Here is a 23463-nt window from a genome sequence, read left to right as displayed (position 1 = left end):
AAGGAGAATGAATGTGTGTGTGTGGTCTCTGAGGGTGTTAGTCCTCTGACTGACTGCACAGGCCATCTGACATCCACGTCAGCCAGCTGTGCTACCCCCTATCCTTCTGCCAAAAATAAACAACTAAATTAAAGAGTAGAAATGTCATTATTGATCTGTAATATAACACTGTTTCTTGCGTAAGGGTACTCCATTTATTATACAGTTTTTCAGTAAAGCTCACATGGAATGCTTGTAGTATCTGATGAAATCCATCAATGATCTGTCCAACTGTATATAGTTGCTGTTTCCAGACAAAAAGATCAAATATCAGGCTGTACTGTACAGATGTGTTTGAGTGGAAGTGCCCTTTAGAATGCATTGATTCAGGGCAGCTTCTGTGTACTTGACCCTGTCTCAGAGAGTAAGGGTGTGCATGACAAACTGACCAACCCACCGTGGATGTACAAAGGTTTTGTGCGGTAACATGCTTAAGCACATGGTGTTTGTTCACCAACAGTCTCTGGCAGACTTCAGCCAATGCACGGTCCGCAGTCCGAGGTGGGCCATATGGCAGGAGAATGGGAGTCAAAGGGATTGTTCCAGCAGCTTTTTCCCTCGCTCCAAGTGAATAGAGTTCCCTCAGGCCTGGAGACAGGTGCCACATGGGAAAATAAAAGGCTGTTTGCACAGCTACCGCAGCATGCCAATCCCTCAGCATCATTTGTAGAAGAGCATGATTATTTGTCTCTGGGCCCTCTGTTAGCTCTACGTTCAGCCCAGAGGGAAAGGAAATAGAGGGATGGGGGGAAGAGTGAGAGGACAGTGTCTGCTTTGCATAATTGTGTAGATTCACCTTCTGTTTCAAATTAATTAATGGTTGTTGGTCTCAACAGTTGACAAAATGTCTTTAAAAAAAGCAGATTATCTCATATTTTACAAGGATTTACTTAAAATAGAATATACTGTATGTTAAAGAGGCTGAATATTAGATAGATTATTTATTATTAACTAAGTAGAAAGTCTAGGGATTTAAATTGCAAGTTGAGCTTGTTTTCCAATACTACTAAACAATGATCTCGTAGGCTGTTGTTAATGTTCTAATCGGAATTCAATTGGAGTAGAAGAGTCCTATCAATACAGAGATCAATAATTCCAGTGCAGGCAGCGTGGTATCTGATGGTGTGCTGCGGTCAAGCCTGGAGTGAGCAGAGCCATTTTTAGTACAGTGCAGGTAGATAGATTAAACTCTTGCTAGACAAGATTGTCTTCTACATCATTGTCACGCTGCCTCAAGCACTATATAGAAGTAGGCTTAATTAATCACAATCGGTACCCACGCTACTGTGTGTATGGTGCGTGTCGTGTCTTTCTGTGTGTATGTGTCTCTATTACATACACACAACCTCTGGCCTCCATACGGCTGACTCACATTCGCACACACCTTCTCTGACACTGCCCTAACACATTTTCAGAAGTGATGCTCTAGCTAAGGGCCGACCCGCTGTGTTATTTTGAACCATGCTAGTGGGAGCCAATTTAGCAAGGCAGGGCTGGCTACCCAGCGTCTTCTGTCAGGTGTGCTGAGACGATGGAGGGATGAAAGGAACTCTGGCATGCTCCTACCCTAGCCTGAGGGAGGCCAGCCGGGAGAGGAAGAGTGGAGAAGAGCAGAAGGAGGATGACTCACACACACCCGGACCTTATTCTGACTCACGGACTCCAGGAATCAGGCGCTATGCTCTTTCGCAGTGTTTACACTCCCATCCTACTTTGTCACTTTGACTTTATTGACAAAACATACTGAGGCTTTGCTTTATTTTGGTTCACTGTTTCTGTGTCTAGTTGTTGGGTCAATACATACAGTTGCTGCAGTGTCCCACCACTCTGTGCAGCCTCTAGCTGCAGTTCAGAGGCCCACGAATCCCTGCTGCTCTACTGTAATGTGAACTGTGGCCTACCATGACTGAACTGTTGCACGTCTCCTTGACCAGTACTCCCCTTTCGTACCTCCAGTGGGCTATGCTAAGAGACTTCTCACACAGAAGGCATTAACTGGCCTCCATTATTAATGAGAGTGGCTAACAGACGAGTGGCAGGCCAGATTTGTGGAAAAGCCCCCAGGAGTGCCCTTAAGAATCTTTCAGACAACCCCATTACTCGTCAACCTCAGGTAGTACCAGCCCCTGCCTGCCTATAGCCCTGCTAGTGTCACTCAAAGATAAATGGGGTTGACCTAATCTGCATGCGCTGTGAATGTCTTGAAGAGGATGAAGGCCCAGATTATTTCCAACAATAATGTCTATCTTTTTATGTAGCCTCGTAATTAGAACCAATATCATGTGGTGTTTGACCTCTCAATTAGCACTTGGCTTTGAGTGCAGATCTAATAATACTGGTAAGTTTTCCCTTCATTCCTACATAGTCTGGAATGTTAATTGTACATCTTACTCTTGGAGCTGAGGGCTTGAGTGTAGCGACATACCCAGAGGCAAATTGAGAACATTAAAGGGGAATAACAAGTCTGCTGGTGCCACAGTCCCCATATAATGCCAGAACAGGAAGTGGGAAGGGAACAGGAGGCACCATTATATCAGCCTAATTACATTATTGCCTTGTCTTTTTTTTTTTCAGAAAGTTTTATCCAACTTTCCTAAATTATAAATAAGTGAAAATGATGAATTATGCATGTGCTATGACTAAGCGATGCTCTTTAGATATCTGAGAATAGATACTGGGAAGTTTAGGATGAATTACTTATACTAGAAAGGTATTCACCATTTGCTGAACCAGTGTTGATGATTGCACATTAAAACATAAAAGCTGCATATGGCAAAGCACTTGACCTTTAATCCACCTTATCAAAAGATCACTGAAAATGATTGTGAACAATATACAAGCCTTTAGGTTGTGTCCAAAACGGTGTCATTTCTACTGGTTTTTCTACAGTCATTATCATTCGGTTGTCAGGGCCTCTCTGGACTGTGACTCAGGGAGACAGGCGATCTCAGCCAGTACCTTACCATCCAGTGCACTCAGGCCATCTGATTTATCATCTTGGTCCCCTCAACCAGATATCAGCCACATTTCCATAGATCTAAACTCATATTTAGAGAAGCCTTTAGAAAGTGTGATATAACAAATGTATATACAACTGTATTCTGATCTCTTCTCCTGGCATTACCTGCTGAAACTAATGTGTTGGAGTCTTTTCTTCACACACAAAGAAGGTCGGTTGTTGTGTGTTGCTTATCTAGTAACAGCCCAAATGTCTCACAGAGGTGTTGTGCTCCTTTGTTGAAACTTCAGTCATGCCCTCTGATGTTCAAGGTGTAGGACAGCCTTACTAGATTTCTAATAGCTCGGTACGTGAGCTCTCTGCGCTTCCATCACAGACGAGGCAGGATAATAAATATTTCCCTGATTTGGGGTGTGCTTAGCAAAGCTAACAAAATGATCATTATAAACACAATGTTAATAAACCTGATCCTATTTGTTTTACTTATTAATGTTTACTTACATTCAATGCTATGTTTATCAGTAATAGCAAAAAAGTTCCTGTCATTTTAGCATTACATATGTAACATCCCCAAAATAGGTTTTCCCTGTAGACCTCGTGTTAAATTTGACACCAAAATGTTTCCCCACTCCCATTCATGGAGGCAAAGATGAGTTTCCTGTTCTTATAGCCCTGCTGAACATAGCATCTCTCCCCCAGGACAGAGCTTGGCAGATTGCTCTGCTCTACTTTCCCTTGTTGCGTAGTTGTGGCTGCCATGGCTGGTGTTGTTTTTCATCCTGACTGACACTGATCCACCGTTCAACTTAAGCAAATGTAAACAAACTGGATCTGATGCCCTCCTCAAATGGCCGTGGACATCTGCTAGAGTAGAGGCAAATCTAACAAGGCAGGTACATGTCTGTCTAATAAACATTATTCAATCCAATATTTAGTGATTTAGCAATATTATGTTGTTTTTGAATAAGCTAAATGAATGAATTGGCAAAATAGAGTTGTAAAGAGGTAGATCCAGCTGTACATGTACTGTAAAAGACAAATTACAGGCCGAGTTTGAGATGAAAAAGGGTCTGGGAATCTCCTCTGTCTAGCCATCTGGGCCATACTGGACCGTCAAAGTCATTCATCAAGGTTAGGACCTATAATTCTCTATTTGCACTGGGTGAAACATGGGGGTGGGTGTTCATCAAATCGAACTCCAGCACTCTCTGGCTTTGTAACAAATACTGTAAGTCTGTGTTTCAACAATAAAGCAGATGCAGCTGAACATTTAGGATAGATATTGGCTTTTCAGGTCCAACTAATAGAAGACATTGTCACACTAACAAGGAAATGTCAAAACTATATATCTTGGCTTTGTTCCTGTCCCTCAGTAATATACTGTAGTAGCCAACTTTATATTTTTTGGTTCATGGCAGAACATGCAGGTCTATTCCAATCTGACCCCATGTTATTATGCTGTAGTGGATTACTGGATCATCACTCAATCAGCATGTTTTATGTAACTACTGTCCAGAGGATTATGGGAATGCATCATTCCGGGTCTTTAAATTACAGCATTAATGAAATGCTACTTACGTATTATTCCTTCCTTTCCTTGAAAAGGAAGGTTGTTTTTGGATAGTTTGAGGTGTAACGTTAATGATGTCCCACTGCGATACTCTGGAAATCTTTAAAAGATTGTCTACTTTTACACATCAGAAGCTCTAAAAGCAACTCAAATGAGCACACAATGTTTTTATGAAAATCCCTCTCCTGGGGTAAGTCTTCTCTTTTATCTGTAAAGGCCCAAACATCAGCCTTTGGAGATAACATTACCCCCGTCCTCAGATTGCTGGGATGCTGTGCCCCCTTATCACCATGGTAACCGTTGGTTTCATCACAGTTCCCCAGCTGTGCCGTGTAATGCATGCCTAAACTCTCTGCTCCGGGCTACGTGCCTCACCGCCAACACCTGTGTGACTGCAACTATTCACCTCCGACTGCACCCAATGAGACTGCAACACACTGCGGCACAATTCCGCTCAGAACTTCTTCAATACCCTCCTCTTATGAGTCATCCTATGAGTTGAGATGCAGATGGAGAGGGCTCGAAGTGAGACGCTGAAGTATTCTCACTCTGACCACTTCTTCTGCAATTGTTAGCAGATATGTCACATCTAATGCTCTCTACTCATATCCCTGGGCAGACTGCAAGGATGCCTCACTGCCTGTATTTACAACATAGAGAGCATCAATAAACACTGAAGAACCACAAGTGTCATGCACCCCAGTGGGAGCAATGACGCCTGCGGATGAAAGCACTTATGTTCCTCCTGTAATTACTGACGAAAGATCACTGCTCTAGCACTTCCTAGGGTACCAGGGCCCTAGCTGGCCCTGCACTGTTGCTAATCCTGGAAGAGCAGGGCGGCAGTTTTCCCACTGTGCCAGAAGGGTGACATTAACCCAAGCAGGCTTAAAAGAGGAGAAAATCATTTCAAAGGGCATATTGCACGCCACTAATGGGATCAGTGTTTTGGGCTCAAGGTTGGTGGTTTGCTCTCTGGTACCAGGACTGGTTGGGATTTGCAATGAAGCTTAAAAGGTTCTTGAAAGTCAAATATACTGTCAAGTGACATTTACTGAGGGGTGTTTAGTGTATATCCCTGAGAAAGGTGTAAAAAACATCTAGTTATCCTTCAAATGTGCCTGTCATTGCCAGTTGATTAATGGCTACTAATAAAATGTTTGAAGGGGGTTTGGCGTTATTGAAGCAGTAGAGAAGAGCTACAGTATGATGTGTCTTTAACCTAGTTGGGCTCTAGCCTAAGGGAAGGTGAGAGTTTAAATGATCTACACTTTAATCACTGTCAGTGGGCCAATGTTGCTCCTCCTCCCTACAGATGGACTGTGTGTGTATGTATATGTGTGTGTTCTGTTCTGATCAACCATCTCTGCTGCTCCAGTCGACCAAACACACCCATATGGACCATACCCCTTTAGCCTGTCACAATTTACAATGTACTAGCACATGCACCATAAACATTATATATGTAGGCCTATGCTGGTAAAGAACTGCTAAGTGTGTCTAAAAGATTTTTACTCTTGGGAAAGAACTGTTGTTACTTGGTTTCTTACAATGAAACGAAGCCCATTAAAGATAAATGCATCAACTCAATTTTAGATTACTCTAAGACCTTCAGAAGACTTCAGTTTTCCGTTCACTGTGTGCAGGGATTACGTTTTGATGAGGCATATTTGTCGATGATGGGCTGTAAAAGGAAAAATAAATACGTAATTTAGCTGGATTAAGCCAGATGTACTCATGGCCCTTCTGTGCCTTGCTAACACTGGGCACAGAGGGCTTCCTTTGAACACCTCCATCTTTCGTCATGGGTCCACCACCTGTTCATCTGTCCTCCAGCAGCACCAGTGCAGTAGTGGCCGGTCAGTGCCTTAATCCATTTGACCGCATCATGATAAAACCCCTGGAATGTTACACGACAACCTGGAAGTGCAGAAGCTACGGTGTGTAATGGCTCTCAGCAATGCGAGGTGACTGAGGAGACTGCAGTGTTTGAAGCCACTCTCTAAACTCAGAGCTGAGCAACACAGATGTTCATCTAAACCCTAACCTTCTACTTAGAGACAGTGAGGGACAAGGCACCCTGGAGGCTAGCCCGAGCCCTAGCCCTCTTCTTGTTACGTAAAATAGAATCTGTTGTCTGTGCAAAAGCTAAAATAAAAACGGCAGTGTCAGCAGGCACTGGTACATGCAGCTTTGAAAGGTATACAAATTAAACATTTACAAATTGAGTGTATTAAAAGTAGTGAAGGCTGTCTCCCCCACAGGGACTAGTCACCGCCTACTCCTCTGTCAGGATCAACAACGTGTGGACTGTTTTTTTTCTCCAAAAATAAAAAGATGGAGCATTTTTTATGTTTGAAAATACTGTCTCTAAAATGATTCCCAATGATTTCACCCTAAGATTTTTTTAGTTTTAGAGTTTATCATGTGATTGTCTGTCCTGATCGTTGTCATTAAGAGACGAATATGGCATTAAAAAAAAATCTCTGAAAATACATTTTTTGGCTTGTCAGGATTGTTTTGATGATCGAATTCCCTGCTATTGCTAAATTTTGCTGAGTGTGTCAGTTTTGCTCCTAGCTGTAAACTGCATGGTTTTTCATTTTACGATCTCTCATCCCTCTTGTACTTGGTGGCAGTTAGTGAAGAGGAGATGATACCGGGTTCAGACTTTCTAATGGGACCTCCCTCTCCAGGTTTTTGTCGTAGTTGATGGATAGCCTCCACTAAACCCACCATATAGCTTCATGCTTTGGTCAGAATACATGTTTTTTCACACGTAGTATAGTCATATATTTAAGTATTTTACTTTGTAGACTTGAAACCCTTTACCACAAGGTTGGATTGATAAACTAATACTCTCTTCCTGCAGAATTTGGGGTGATTAATATATTTTTTGTATCTTCAATTAATTGATTGCTTTGGGTGACGATTGGTGACAATGCAAGTCTAGTACACATAGATGTACATAAGAAACACCAAGGACCTGCAGGAAGCAGAAAATGAATTAGATAAATGATTATAGTGTATCACCAAATGTGATGCTGGGACAAGTTCCTAAGCACTGAGATTTTTGACTTGGCTAAGTAGTCAAGTCAGCTCTCTCTCCTAAATCTCTGAACTCTCATCTACTCCCTCCCTTTGGAGGCTTCCTACTGTCTCCCTGCAGTGCAGCATGATGTCACAGCTTGGCTCCCAGCGCAAGCAGAGACAGAGGAGACTGGGAAGACAGACTAAAGGGCCTGCAGCGAAAAGCACATCCTCCCATGCCACCATAGTCTCAGTCTGACCACATGCCACCCTGTGCATCCAAGCCAGGGAACACTATCTTCCCCCGGGGGCAAACAAAGACCCCTTTCAGGCCAGTCCCCACTGTGGCCACCCAGAGCAGAAGCAATCTGTTCCTCTCGACTGCTCTCTGTGAAGTGACCTGGCCTCTCCGCGCTACAACGTTGCTGCTTTGTGTAATGCCTGAGCAGCCAGGCTGATTTGTACTATGATTTCCTGCTCTGACCATCTCAGAAAAGGGCACATGCTGTCCAGCTGAGAGGAACAGTTCACTATGCTTCTGCAGCAATGCATCTGGAATATTCTACACAGGCATTTATTTGAGAGAGGTGTGTGCCCTATACTCAGGAGAACCAAACTAGCTAGCAAAGTTACTTCATTACTATTCTAGCTCATGGAAAAAACCTAGACTTAGACTATTGACTGTCCTTGTTTGTGAGGAGTTTTCCATAGCGTCCCAGTAAAAGATTGTTGATGCATTCAGAGAGCAGGCCTGACTGCAGAGCAGGGCTGGAGAACTTGGTGCTAGTTTTTGCATGCCCATCCTAACCCTGTCTACCATCCCAGGCAGCTTCAAGACCGGGTAGCCTTGTGTGTGACTGATGAGGTCCAACAATGGATGCTTACACCTGCACTCCCCTAAGCCCGCTAGGCAGATGCCACATCCCCTGTCTGTCAGCCAACCACCTCTCTGCCCTGCCTACAGCACATTCTTCATCGACCTGATTCAATCACTTCTGTCACCTGCTCAGGTGATCAGATGATCTCTCCCCCTTAAACAAGAAACCCAGTCTGTCAGCACCCCAGTTCTTCAAATCAGCACTCAAAGGAATAATGAAGGGATCCATCTGTTGTTCTTATATATGTGCAAATGTTCACACAACAGCTCCTTCAGAAAAGGATAAAATGCATTTAGGCAAAGCATTTCATTTAAAGTGACGCTCAGGCATTTATTTGTGCTGGTCTGACAGGTTTTGTAATTTGAGAACAAGTCTCTAGCGTAATAGGATGTATCAGCATGTTAACTGGTTGGCCTTCAACAACCACTCTTCTCTTATCTTCATCAATACCGACTTGGTTCCTAACTGCTAAAACAGAGAAAGCTCTGACTTAGCCCTATTCTAATTTTAACCTCTGCTGTATTCTGAGTGTTGATAAAGATGAAATGAGGCACATTTAAGTGATGAAAACAGGACGGATGCTTCTATGAATTAGTTATAGCATCTTTGCAATTTGTATGAATGGGTGTAGCTTATTCCTCCACAGGGTCTAAATAAAGTGTATGGAGTTCAGGGTATTAGCTTTTAACTCATCCTTCTTTGCATCGCTTTTCTTTGGGACTGTATACCCACATCCTGTCATTACATCCATGTAGTGGAGGAGGCACTTCGACCATTCATCCCCTGAAGGAGTTGACACTACCATCTTAATTAGAAATTTTAGCTTAGGCATGCTTTAAGGAAAATGAGTGAATCGAAACTCATTTGGAGGGGAATTGGATCGTTTGTCTGTGGAAATGCCGTAGTCCTTGTTGGCTATTCAGCTTAGGGCTTTAGAATTGTTCATTTAATACAGTGATAGACAGGCAGGCAGGCGGGAAGGAAAGGGGAGATACGACCAATTGTCCAGAATTTCTCCTAAACATTTTGAATGTTCTCCAAACTAAAATCACAGCTGGAAACAACTCCTTAAGTAAACTCCCAGTGAGAGACAGGTGTCTAGGAGCATCCTCTGCTCCAGGCGCTGTGCTAAACTTGTATAGTGTGTGTGATTTGGGAAGCCCCTGTGTTGGCAGGGTTTGCTTTTATGAGTGAAAATACTGTGCGACTCTTTGGAGATTCTCCACCGGCAGGACTGAGAGCAGAACATCTCTCTCTTTGTCTCTCTTTTGCCTTTTGCTTTTCGCTCTCCTTTTTTCTCTATTCTTCTATTCTTCTTCTGTGCTCAGAAACAGATTCATGTTTCCATTTGTGGTAACATGAAAAGTGTTAACTGTGTGCTGTACAATGGTATGTTTGTGACTGAATTAACATACTTAATGTCCACTGTTAAATATGAGAGCAAATGAAGTCCCAGTAAGGAAAAATGACTGAAATAATTGATAGAATTTGAGTTAAGTTTTTTTAAGCACCCTTTTTGGGTTCTATAAAAAAAAATCATATTAGCTCCACTATCAGATTAGACTCAAAATAGCCTATTTTAATTAAGTGCCCCAACCAATTAAGAAGCACTGTTCTGTTCTGTTGAGCCAGTCGATGTTTCCCTGTGGTTAACTTCAACCAAGGTTAGCCCTAGAATAGCAGTGAGCTCAGATCTCCCTCTCAGGTTTACAACATGCTTGTGGTTTGTTTACCTCAGATTGGTAAAACAATACATTCTGCTGTGGTTATTTTACTGTAAACTCCTGTTTTATCATTTTACTGTAAACTCCTGTGTCTGACAGACTATACAGACTAGTGAGCATGAGTAGATGCAAGAGCAGTGACCATGATCCACGGCAGGGGGGTAGACAACTATAGACAATTATAGACAAATGACCACATTTTTCACTCAAGAAGAAATATCACGCTGAGTGTTCATTTTACAGAGATCAGTGTGTTTTGTGGATTTCAACAGATTTCAGTGCAGAAATCCCCATACGGGGAAGGAGCCATCTAAGGATATTCTATGCGAATGTACACTGTAGACTATCAGTATATGCAAATCAAATATTTGGGAGGTTATATTCTGTGTCTCTGCAGAGGACCACTCTCTGATCACTCTTACATACAGTAATGTTGATAGTTTCCTAGGGAAAGACATATCATAAGAGGTCAATTACGTAGTCACTTTATTCAAAGTTTCCTCATTTTGCTGTTGTAATCTGCCCCTTCAGTTTACAGTGGGATTATTTGTATTCAGGGATCAAGCAGTAGAGTTGTAAATAAGTGACATCACAGGAAATCTCTCAAATAGCCCTGTCATTTCAATCCTGGACAACCATCTCACCAACTCTGTTAAGCTTGCCCTGCCTGGCTATTTGATTATAAAGTACAGAGATGCAGGGCATTCATGCATGGCACACGCTTATCCCCCTCGCCTCCTTACATGGCTGTCATACTACATCAACTAGAGGGATGGGATAGTCTAGAAATCATTCTACTCACTCAAATCCTCCAAGCTCTCAGGGAACTGATTGCTGGAACAGCATGCAGCAATGTTACCTCAAATCCATAGAGCTGGCCAGAAGTGATGACACAGGAATTTTGAAGGAAAAGTCCCATGCTGTATGTACTGCATTTTGCTCATAGATTACAATTGAGTTCAAGTTCAAGTTCAAGTCTTTTATTTGTCAGGTGCACAGAGCAACACAAGGTTAGACTGGGCACTGAAATTCTTAAGACAAGACAACGCAAGCACCTGGCATAACATAACATATAAGTACACAGAACAAATTTACATCTATGCTGAGCTTAGATAAGTGAACTTCCTAAATATACAGATAGCAATAAATAAACGACTATACTAACCCTAACACTAAAACTTCCTAAATTACAGATAACAATAAATAGTACGCTATACTAACCCTAATACACACACAAAAAAAAAAAAAACCTGTTACAACCCTATAAACTAATCTAACCTAAATGGAGTACAGTGCAGTAGTGCAAATTTACAGATCAGTGACTATGTCAATGACCAAATAGGAGCCTGGTGGCGAGGTACAGTAGTGCAATGTTACTGAAAGAGCAACCAGTAGCTGAAAGTGACAGTGTATAAGTGACTAGTGTGCAGTAAAAATGTCCATATCAGTGTCCATTGAGAAGCCTGATGACCCTTGGGTAGAAACTGTTGTCCAGTCTGCGTGTGCGCGACCGGATGCTGCGGTAACGCCTGCCAGAAGGCAACGGGGTAAAGAGACTGAAGGATGGGTGGGAACAGTCTCTTAGAATCCTGCTGGCTTTCCTTAGGCAACGTGTGTGGTAGGTGTCCTGTAGGGCTGGGAGCTTCCTGCCGATGATGAACTTAGCAGAACTGACCCCACTTCGTAGGGCCTTGCGGTCCCGGTCTGTGCAGCTCCCATACCACACTGTGATACAACCAGTCAGAATGCTTTCTATAGTGCATCTGTAAAAGTTAGTAAGGATGACTGAGTCCATACCAAACTTCTTCAGTCTCCTCAGGAAGAAGAGGCGCTTACGGGCCGTTTTGACCACCTTGTCCGTGTGAACAGACCAGGTGAGGTCATTTGAGAGGCTTCATGAGAAGATGCTGTGATTGTGATGTTACGTAGGTGAGTGGGGCATTTATTTGGCAAATTGTAGCCTCAGCCTTAGGCTTTTCCATTGTTGTTGAAACAAGTTCTCTCAAATCGTTTGATAGTGTCCAACCATTCCTTGGGAACTGTGACTTCCAAGTAGTTTTGCCGTTTTATGTTAAAAAACTGGGGCTGCATGTTAAGCTGATGGGACTGGTGATGTGGGGAAGACTTAACGTTATAGAGCAGGTGACACATCGTGTTGTGTTTTCACTGGGCCACCCTGCCTCTTATCATTTAGAGACTCACCACAAATGTCCTTTGGTGACTATCAAAGAGGGCACAGTGTTGGAGGGCACTGAAAAGTCTTGGAGGCATTCAAGTGGTTCTTTGTTTCCCAGTAGACCATCCATATGTGTGTGACCAGTAATAGACTATTGTGCTGTAATTCACCATTTTACTGGTAGTGATGAACTGTGTATGCGCATCTCCAAAAATAGAGGCTGCCATGCTAAACATTGCATCTCAAAATAATCCCAGAAAATCCAGAAACCATAATTAACCTTTGCAGTTATATTGACAGCACAGAATACATAAGAACATTAGATGAGCATTTACATTTCAACCTTTAAGTCCCTGTACGGTATCACAGAGACACACATTTGAATTCTGCACCGATCCACAGGTAATGCATGTCTGAAATGTCCCTTGTGTTTTTGTTTACCTGTTATTGCAGTCTACAGGGAAATTCGCTCTGTGGAGGTTTGACATCTCATTAAATTTAGCAATGGCTTGTTTCAAAGGTTTTTATCTCTGAAGGAAAGCAGCATGTGTTTGTAAGTGAGTGAATTTCTAACAGAAAACTTCCAATCGATTGTCACTGTACTTGAAAGTGTCATGACACTGGTTATTTTCCAAATTATTTTTCAAATATCAATGTTTGTGTCCCTTTTACTGGTAGTTCCAACTGGGTCTCTGCATGCAATCTACTCATAGTCAAGTGTTTCCATCCAAGTGTAGCCTAATCCTGTCCTTCCCTCAATCTCACCCATGGAGAGATAGTGGGAGGCAAACTTTAAAATGACATCCTCCTTCAATGTGATAGACAAATCTCATTAATGAGAGGACACCCTGTCAAGGCAATTGGCAGCCTGGGCGTTTAAGTGTATATCTGTGTATCTAAGCTGCGCAGTGTGTGCTGTCGATGTATGCGTCATACAAAGAACCATTCCAGTTACTATATATCATGGTTACTGCCTAAACGAATAACACTGTCAACTTTCATGATAACTGTTTACAACAGTAACGGGAATAAATTCAAAGATTGTTATACATTTCAACTACATTGGTTCTGAGGTGTTGTAGCATATTGGTTGATGCACGGTGAAATGAAATCATAACAGGGCCTGCTGTAAACAAACTTCTCGCTTTGATTACAAGGGTTAATATCAGACATGTAAATATTGATTGGTTCCAAGTCCCATAGCGACACCACAATACAGAACTGCAACACAGCAGCATGTCATACACACAGCGATGTCATGTTAGTGGGATGTGTCCGGATAACTGTCTTTTGTGAGTCTTGTGTTTTCCAGCTGTGCTAGAAGGCACCGGAAAATGAAAACGTTTCCCAGACAGGACTCCTGAGTCATGAACTCGAGGTGCCAGCTGTGATGGATCTCTCCACCTACTCTGCCCAAACAGCCTTTCTGCTCTCCGAGCATTGTGGGAAAGGGATACTTGTGAATAGACGACCAGGAGAATGTCTTGTAGACCAGTGTCTGTAACTGTCTTTATAGAAGATAGAGGTGCGGAACAATGTTAATGGTACAAATATTTGTTGGTAGCACTCCAAGCCCCGACTGATGCTTGCTTATGTCTCCTGTCTCAAGGAAGCGCATGGCTCCTGTCATTTGGTGGCCTTTTCTACAGTGTTTTTACTGACTACTAAACTCAACCATACTAAATGCATTAGTTGGGCTTGGGGTAGTTCTGCCACTGTATAATAGTTAATTGTGCTCCCTGAGAAAGTGTAGTAAATGGCCTTAGAACACAACCCATTCTGCACAATTGGTGTCATTCTTAGGATAAGCATAGACACAATAACTAATTATTTGGCATCTGTGCATCCCCGATAGTGATGCATCGGAATAGTCTCTCACACTCAATGTCTCTAATCCAGACTGCATCAGCCCCCCAAAACTGGCATGTTCTCTCAGATGCTGCTGCCTGTCTGCCTGGCTCCCTGCCTGCCTGTCTCTCTGTCTCCGTGCCTACCTGCCTGTCTCTCTGTCTCCGTGCCTGCCTGTCTGTGTCCGTGCCTGCCTGTCTGTGTCCCTGCCTGTCTCCCTGTCTGCCTGCCTGCCTTCCTGACTGTCTGTCTCTCTGCCTGCCCATCTGTGTCCCTGTCTCCCTATCTCCCTGTCTGTTTCCCTGCCTGTCTCCCTGCCAGTTTCCTTGTCTCCTTGCCTGTCTGTCTCTGTCTCCTTGCCTTTCTCCCTGTCTGTCTCCATATCTCCCTATTTGTCTCTCTGTCTGTCTCCCTGCCTGTCTACCTGCCTATCTCTGCATCTCACATGCAAACTGTTCTATCAGGGGGCTCATAGTATTATCAGAAGCATGACTCATAGAAGTTTCTTTTCTTTGCCTGACCTTACCAGTATGATAATTAGTATGGTTGGCATGGTCATTTTCATAGTAGACTACTCCTTACGGAACAGGGTATGTACACTACATATCTTTCCAGTTCATAATGACTATTAAGAACATTCCCCTGTAACAGGAGATAAAGGTTTGCCATGTACAAGGTATGGTGATTAGTGAAGGGTCTGCAGATGGTCACTAGTCACAGATTAAGCCTGTAGTCTGTCTCAGCCCTCGGCCCTTTTTAAACAATGAACCTCCTGCAAGGCTAGGCGCCACCCCTCTCCTCGTCCACCACGTCTAACCATGCCAAAGCAGCTGTAGACTAGCCTTCCACTTGCCCTTTGAATCTGGCCTCTTGTTTGTAAAATATGCGTAGACACCCACTGTGGCTAATTGTTCCAGTTCCATTGCACCGTTAGTTTTGCATAATTGGTGCTTTTACAGAACAGCACTGACCCCCTCCTAACAGCACTATACCCCCCCCCCCCCCAACAGCACTAACCCCTATGAACAGTACTAACCTCTTCTAACAGCGCTAACACCTCATAACAGCACTAACCTTTCCTAACAGCACTAACCCCCTCCTAACAGCACGGAACCCCTCCTAGCAGCACTAACCCCTCCTAACCCTAACCCTTACAGCTAGCTGCATGCTCTTCAGTTCTCCTACCTCCACACTCCCTGGCTATTGTGATGATGGCTTGATTAACAAGTACCAGTATCTGCAGATTTCATTTGTTATTGTCTTGACATTTTTAATTATCTTCCTTAAATTGTTTCTATCCATATTGTTTCTCTTACAAAACTGTCCTTTTGGCTGCCACTTAAAGAATGCGCTGAAGCAAATACAACAGATAGTGATGGTATTGTGTGTCTCCCTCTATAAACCTAAGACGTCAGATCTGGGGATGAAAAGAGAGAGCGTGCGAAAAGCAGGGCAGTGGAAAGTCAGCTTTTCAAAGAAAGAGGGCGTTCGTTGTTATCTTTGCCTGTCAAACTGTAATTTCCCACCTGAATATAACAGGTCTTTTTGTTGAAGAAAATACCTCCCAAACTGCTTGATTGTTTGAATCCGAGCCACTGGAGAATTAGCTCTGTGTAGTGGGTCCTAAGAGTCTCTTCACTGTTAGCTGAAAATGGAGATCAGTGCAAGACTGTTCGCAATATAATGTAGATTTTACATGAACATTCCCTTGTCTGGATGATAAGCTATGTGTTTTCCAAGGTCAGGTCCTTCATACATTTTCGTCTAGTTTCTTCAGACCTCTGTGACTGGGATCTCTAGGATCTCTTCTCTGTTACAATATATCAGTTACCAAAAAATAGTTTTAACATTCAGCTGTCCAAGGCCTGATTTTGCCTAGAAAGATGATGAGAGACACACCTCGTGTCTCTCCTGTCTAAAGAGTGGCTACAACCGAGTGTACCTAAGTTGAGGCGAGATCACTATCTTCTATAGCACAACTGTATTGAGTCTATTTCTGGGTCCAATTGTGTGTGTGTGTGTGTGTGTGTCTGGAACAGGCTGGAGGGTCACTCGATGGAAATATTTGTCTTTTTTTAAGTGACGCCGCTGCATGCTGTCATTCTTCTCTTGGTGTAGGTGGAAATGGATAGCTAGTGGTGGTTAGCATGACACAAGTCTCTACTGCTCACTTGGTCAGAGCAGGGAGGGGAAGGCTCTCTTCCTTTTTGCATAATTAAGAGCTTTTTTGAGCTGCCCTGGCTATTTTAATACCTCTGTGGGTGCCATGCCAATGCATGGTTCCTAGAGTGGAATTTAAATCTTTTTTCCCCAGCTCATCCATATGTATAAGCTTGATACTCAAATGCACATGAACTTCTTCTTCTCCACTTTGCAGCAGTTTTCTTTTTGAAACGTGCATATGCAGCATGTTGGATGATACAGCTAGATTTCTGATGCTAACACACTCAGGCAGCCCTGCTGATTTCTCCTGTTAAAAGGTCTCGCAATTCAGTGCATGTGTTGCTGTCTACCAAGCCCCTGTCCAACACAGTCCATCTACCATCACATACAACCAGCCCAGTATACATTCAGCTTTGCTGCTAAGGCTGTTTCTTATGAAGGAAACATCATCATTACTGTAGCCAGACAATAGAAACCCCCTCTAATGTGAGTTGGAAGATCCAGCAGGAAGCTTGTTGATTAGATGAAACTGAACAGTGAGTGAGTGGGTGGAAGACTTGATTTGTCTGACAGTGCTGTTTAAAGGCTTAAATTCTTTGTTATCTTGTTAGGTAGACTTCTCTGCCCATGGGTGGCGTAAGAGTTGCAGTTGCATGTGTGTTTAAAGCAGGATGCTTGGCTGGAACTGGGAAGCAGGAGGGAGTGGAGAGCCTCTGGCTACCTCAACTCATCATGCAAAAGGAGAAGGGGGTCCATGGTAACACTTTACCCCCTCCATTGTTTCCACAGCCCCGGGACAGATCACTTACCACTGGTGAATTCAGCCATGAAAATACAGAAAGCTGTTTGGCCTTAGAGACTGGCTCCCTGAGCATACAGGCGTGAGAGACCGACCTCAGCAGTCCCCAGCCCCAACCCCAGCCCCTGCCTTAGCCTCAGTGCCAGTCACAGTTCTGCATGTCAACGTTATAATGGAAACCCCGGGGAGATGCAATCTCCTCAATAAATGATTCAGAGAGACCAGGCTATTCACAGAAGTCAGACATGTCTTGCTATGACAAGGGCAAATCTGGACCAGGACAGGTCAAGGCTCCTCCCCCACTTACTGCTCCTCCGGCCTTTTTTTGATGACTCGTCTCAAAACTGACACAGAGAGGAATGTAGATGTGGTGTTAAAAACTATGTCTGGAGATGTCCCTACAGTATCTAAAGAATGGTTAATCTGGTTGGAAGTAAGCATTGATCCTTTACTCCATGGAATAATGCATTTTCTTTGCTTGTTAACACTGTATGTAACGTGTGAGATTAATGACCTAATAACAGATTGCCAATGATAAATTTGACAATCTTTTAAATAAATGACTGTGTAATTACAAGTATTGACCTTGAAGCACTCAAACACTTGTTATTCTAAGTGACACTTATTGTTTTACACTCCAACTCACAATCTCAATAGCCTGATTTCCTCCTCATCTGCCAATTTATCATGCTAAAGGTTTTTTTGGTAAGATATTCAATCTAAATGTTTTGTGGTAACAAGGGTACATGAAGTGTCTGTTGCTTTCAGTCTACTCCAGCTCTGTTGCTCTCCTCGTTCAGCTTCCTATTTCTGGGGCAAATTCAGACCAACTCTGCTTTATACCCGCCGTGTTTTGATGGCCCACTTTCTGCCTGCATGAGGTCTGAACAGCTTGCTGTTTCTCCCATGGTTGGCAACATGCTCGAGGTGGTAGGTTGAGTCCCCAGATGCACAGTAACAGACAGTGGCCAGGTTTCCCAGATTCGTTAAGAAGCTCTTAACGCTAAGAGCGTCTTAAGAACGTTCTAAGGGCGCTCTCGAACGCTCTTAGAACATTCTTAAGAAAATCTTAGCGTTAAGAGCTTCTTAATGAATCTGGGAAACCCGGCCAGTAACTGTGTTTTGTCAAACAAAAGTTTCTTCCAATTCATGTTAAGACTGTCAGACTTTCAGGCAGATTTACGGTTTTACAGGGTTTTGTTTTTAGTGTGTCAATGATTTTTTTAAATAAATATTGCTGCTTTATTTTGTATTGTTTCATCCATATTTCTGTAGTAGAAATACATTAGCATATTGTGTAATGGATGTTTACCTTGTTGCCATGATTGATGTGGGTGTAATTTGGATATGGTGAATCTGTCTGATCACAGACACGTCCTAACCCTCCTGCTCAAGCGGACTGCTTATTTCCCTGCTTTGATGAAAGAAGCTATAGTACTGCCACAATGACATAGTGAAATGTGGCTATTCACAACATACTAATGACACGTCTAGTGTACAGTACATAGGCCTGTGGTGCTTTTCTCTCACTTTGCACTCTGCACTTCTGTAGTATCTATCTGATTTATTTTGGGGGACTTTATCTCAAAGAGTGAATTACCACAAACGTTTTTAATTAGCCACTGTCTCTGACCTCACAGACCCTAACTTGTCTTTCTTGTCTCAAGCTCTGTGTTCAGCTCATCCAACCTCTCTGCAACCAGCGCTAATTTGTGTTCTCTATGGTACAGGAAGCAGTGTGTGGTAGCCCCCAGGTGGTTCTCTAATTGGGCTAGAGGGACAGTCCTGGGCGGAGGGCTACTGGTGTGGTTATGTTTGGCTGAGCGATGAGGGAGTCGGGCTAGTAATCAGAAGGTTGCTGGATCGATTCCTCGCTGTACCAAATGACGTTGTGTCCTTGGGCAAGGCACTTCACCCTACTTGCCTCGGGGGGAATGTCCCTGTACTTACTGTAAGTCGCTCTGGATAAGAGCGTCTGCTAAATAACTAAATGTAAATGTTTGGAAATTTAACTACAGATAGCTTTTTCCGTGAATTGGTACATGAGATGAGCACAATGGTTTCTAACAACAAATACTATTTGAGTATTCTTAAATGTTTGCAAACATGGAAGACATGCTTGATAATAAGTTTGAGGTGTGTCGCTCAAAGTAACAATGTTCCAACATGCATTTATAGACACACTGTAGCTCCTCTTCAGCGGACTTTAACAGTTCCACATGTTATCTCAGAAACGGCTGCATACGAATGATCATCATACATTAGTGTCATAATATAATCACATCAATAGCAACAGTGGTCAAAACAGACTGATGACGGTGTCAAAGTACAAAGTTGTCAAGTCATTGACCTATCCAGAGAGCAACTCCTCAAACAGCCACAACGGTTACTACTGTAGGAGTCAAAACGCAATGAGAATGGGCTCTGTGTTCTATCGTGCCTTCCATCCCCATTAGAGCCAGACAATGGAAATCTCTAAAGGGCTCTCTCATAGATCAATAAAGCTTAACCGCTTGATAAATGTGTTTAGTGCTTGAGAATTCATTTCATAAATCTATCTGGTAACGATCCCCTCCTTACGACCACATAATTTTAAGGGCTCTGTTTCAAGGAATCTATAGATTCCCATTGTTGTGGTGGAATGTTTGACTGCTTCTGGAATGGGTGAATAACTTGTTGGATTCTGGTTTAAGAAGAGCTCTCTTCCATACACTGTATTTGAAGAGATTTTGTTTGGACCTCACAGTGTGCGCCCTAAGCCCCAAATCTTTAGACCCCAGGCCTCTAGACTTCTAAACTGTCAGGCCACTAGGCCCCCAAACCCTCATAGCACTAGACCTCCAGACTTTCAAGCCCCCAAATCCCCAGTTCACCATGCCCCCAGCCCTCCAGGACCCCTGACACCCAGGCCAACAGGCCCGGGGCTAAGCAGGCACATGTTGTCTGGCTGAGTTGGCAGAGCCAGGGCTTAAACCCTCCATTAGCTTTACCTACATTAACCACAGCAGTCACTAACCCACCTGGAGCACAACAATGGAATCAGTTATGGTATGGATAAAATTGGGGAATTATTTAGGGCTCTACTGTTCAAGCCCGCACGTGCACACTCACTTGAACACATACACAAGTACTCATAGCCAATTGCATCAGGTTTACCTGCCCCTCTTAGCATCAAGTGATGACATCATTTATTAATGGTCTGTGTTCCTGTGGTGACATGGAAACCATTTTAATGATTAATCTGGAAGGAAAGTGGCCATTGTACCCATGGGGACCCCGTGGAATAAAGGACCATTCTGAATGGAATGATATTACTGGTCATTGATATGCAAAGAGAAGGACTCCATTTGATAATTAAGCATGGCCACAAACCTGATGCCTGTGTATTATAGTTGATGTCTTTATTTGTATTGTATGTTTTGTATTTTATGTTTGTGGTTGCTGTGTAGACCTGAGGCACAATGGACACTCCAAATATAAATAAGCGAAATATAAATAAGATTTGCTTTCTAAATTAATGCAGGCCTTTAGGCTGAGTCATAAACCAGTGATATGAGGGTGATATGTTTCTGTTGGCACAGAATCCCCCTCTGGGTGAGCTATTGTTCACTAAATTACAGTTTAATGACAAAATTAAGACTGCTGCCAACAGAGGGTTTACCTCTAAACAGCAGGAGAGGAAATCAGCTTATACAGTACAGAGGTTTGAAATGGTATAGCCACCTTCACACTAATGACACAGCAGAGTATGGAGTATGGAGGGTTATTGCTCTAGAAGTACATTTGGATATCTGCCAAGGATAAATTAAACGTATCAACTCTCTGGACAGCTGTACAGTGCTATACAATTGAGGAATTGTCATACAGTTTTGAATGTTATCTCTTTTTTGATTCCTCAAATGCAGTAGGAAGATAGAAGGCCAGACTGCAGCCTTCACCGGTGGGTTCTAATGATGGTTCAGTCAGGCTTCCGCTGTTGTCGTCTTTATCATTGACTTGCCAGCCCAGCTGAGAGGTGCTCCATTAGTTTTAATTAAGAATTCACCAGCGTCCTTCATTACACCCTTTCTTCCCCACCACACAATCATACAGATCCTGCAATTAGAGAGAGTGTTGTGTGGGAACAATGCAGCTGTACGCTGTGTGGTGTAGAGACACAGAGAGGGGTGGCGATGGGTTGGGGGCAGGTGTTGGTGCGGGTATCCATTGTAATTCTACATGCAATGGTTCTCCTGAGTGTTCGATACAGTTTTTCTTTTTTCTTCTTGTTGTCTCCTTGCCAGGATTCTCTGGCGATTTTGGTGGACTGAGCATGACAGATCAGACCATTTCCTGTTCTTTGTTCTCAAAATGTCAGTCCGTTGGACTAAGTTTATCTCGACATTGTTCCATTGCATGTTGTGCATGTATCGTGCAATAGCAAAACACAGAATTCTGTGTGCCTGTGTTTCTGTTGGGGTCAAATATACAGGCTTTGACGTCACTGTGAGGAAGTCACATGGGGGATAGAGTCGGTTGTTTTGTGAGGGCACCCCTGTGCTGAGGTCTTGATGGCTGGCGATAGGTTGGACCCCCTGGGCGGTGCCTCCATCGCCACGGCTTGTCAACCAGTCAGTTCCCACTGACAGGCCTTTCTCGTAATGAAGTGTCTGTCAGCCAGAGTAATGTCATGAAAGAGAGTGCTGCCACTTACTGCTCCTCTGCTGCTGCAAAGTCAATCACAGCAGACCAACTGGAGACAGTGCCGAGTTGCTCTAAAGGATGACCTTGACTGTCCAAGCGACCTTGACCTCAGGTGACCTGCTCAGGGGTGAGCCTGCTCTGTCAGGGGGACGGCCAGGTTTTGGCCAGCGTGTTAGTCACGGATGGACAGAGAGGTCACCACCTCCTCCCTCTGTGGGGGGATTCATTCAGGGAATCCTTCTCTCTCCCATCCTCCGCTGCTCAGTGTGCTTGGCATGCATCAAGTGTACTGTACCGTACGCTTTCAAGGTCCACTACCCTCCATCTGTCAGACAGACCAAAATAGACTAACAAAGCTCGGCCGTCAAAGAAAGCGAGATTCATTTAGTCTTTTTTGTGTCGTCTCTTAGATCACGAAAGAACGTTAAGCTATCACTTCCACACAACTGAGATTCAACAGAATGCATGGATGAGACACACCAGTAGCGGCCCAATCCGTCACACAGTATATCAAATTGACCTTGAAGTTCAGACCCCTGGCACTGACAAGTGAAAGACTAGAGAGCAGAATGTGATGTTGTGGACAGTTGTGCCTTGACTGACCCTGTTACAGATCTCCATTCAGTCATACCACTACAATTCCTTTTACTTCAGTTGGAGAACATTGGTGGATTTCAATTGTGTTTTCGGTGGCTTAGAACCGTAGCATACTGACTAGTGAAGAGGGGCTATAGGACTGACTAGTCCTGACTGCTGTAGTCTAGAAGCTCTTCCAGGTGTCTCAGTTGTGGGCCTTAAACCATGTGTCAGATTGCCCCTGTGTTTCTCTGCATTTTAATCATCCCTGGGTCTGCTGCTTATTCAAATAACATCAGCAGCCCTCGCAAAGCTCACCCAGCAGAAAAATAAGAATTTACAGTGGAAACATTTTGTGTGAGTATCTGTGAGAATATTATTATCGGTAAACGTTTGCCTGAGTGATATTTCAAACATTCGCCAGTGCTAGTACTTGGATAGGGCTTTCAGGCCAGTGAGAGAGGGAGGGCCACAGGTTTGGCAGGTGGGCAGAATCTGCTTTCCCCATATCCCCTCTCTCTCTCATCTGCCTTTCTTCAGCTTTGATCTTCTTGTAACACATTTAAATCTCCTTATACATGATCTTCAGTTTGCCATAAACCAGACGCAAATCTCCTCAGAGAAGGATTATGTGTTTGACCAATCATCCCTACTTATAGTGTTGATCATGGCAGTGGATGTGCAGGTTTTTATCTGGCAGCTACTGTCCATGAAACCACATCGTACCACACATACTGTATCCTACTCCCATGGTTAGTCTTCTGTTCAGTCATTTCATAATATCCTGTAGCATTGCAGTAAAACTTTCTCTGATACAGATATGTGTATGATTTAAGATGTTAGTGAGAGACGACCATCTGTTTGCCTGATAGATGAAGATCTTATCTAGGGAGAGTACTGGTTGCCACCTGTAGCTGTACTGGTTGCCATACTGGGCATGGCTATGCGGTTGGTAAAGCAGGGCATGGATTGGGTAGTGGTGGCAGAAACCAGCTTCCAGTGACCAGGCCTCCCTCTG

General features: G+C 43.4%; 1 protein-coding gene across 2 annotated transcripts in view; it reads left to right on the top strand.

Moving 5' to 3' along the window:
* The window catches only part of LOC124476790 (FERM domain-containing protein 5), a 51675-nt gene that overhangs the window by 10870 nt on the left and 17342 nt on the right, over positions 1-23463 (top strand). The window lies entirely within an intron of this gene.

This window comes from Hypomesus transpacificus, chromosome 14 (assembly GCF_021917145.1).
Source record: "Hypomesus transpacificus isolate Combined female chromosome 14, fHypTra1, whole genome shotgun sequence".
Classification (NCBI taxonomy): Eukaryota; Metazoa; Chordata; class Actinopteri; order Osmeriformes; family Osmeridae; genus Hypomesus; species Hypomesus transpacificus.
Note: the sequence above shows the minus strand (reverse complement) of the source record. Positions and strands in the feature narration are given on the sequence as shown.